Source organism: Penaeus monodon, chromosome 34 (genome assembly GCF_015228065.2).
Source record: "Penaeus monodon isolate SGIC_2016 chromosome 34, NSTDA_Pmon_1, whole genome shotgun sequence".
Classification (NCBI taxonomy): Eukaryota; Metazoa; Arthropoda; class Malacostraca; order Decapoda; family Penaeidae; genus Penaeus; species Penaeus monodon.
In genome coordinates this window covers 30,567,221-30,567,442 of record NC_051419.1, presented here as the reverse complement: position 1 = coordinate 30,567,442, position 222 = coordinate 30,567,221, and the positions used below count along the sequence as shown (strand labels likewise).

Sequence of the window (222 nt, the reverse complement as noted above, 5' to 3'; positions counted from 1 at the left end):
ATTTTTCTTCTTGCTGACTTTAGTGATTACAAAAGTCATATATTAGAACAGGCCAGTATAGCCACTACAGGCATAAACTTGTACTACTTCAGTATATTTATTATGTAATCTGGTGACTGTAAATGATTTTACCAGTGAGAGGGGGAAACCTGTTTTCAAATTAAGGATATTGTTAGATTATTTGAGTTACAGGCACCCATAGTAAAGATAGATAAAAAATTG

At 32.0% G+C, this 222-nt stretch overlaps 1 protein-coding gene across 1 annotated transcript in view; it reads left to right on the top strand.

The window, feature by feature from the left end:
• Nucleotides 1-222, top strand: part of LOC119594707 (vam6/Vps39-like protein) — a gene marked incomplete in the record, with an annotated part of 13,484 nt that overhangs the window by 9,634 nt on the left and 3,628 nt on the right.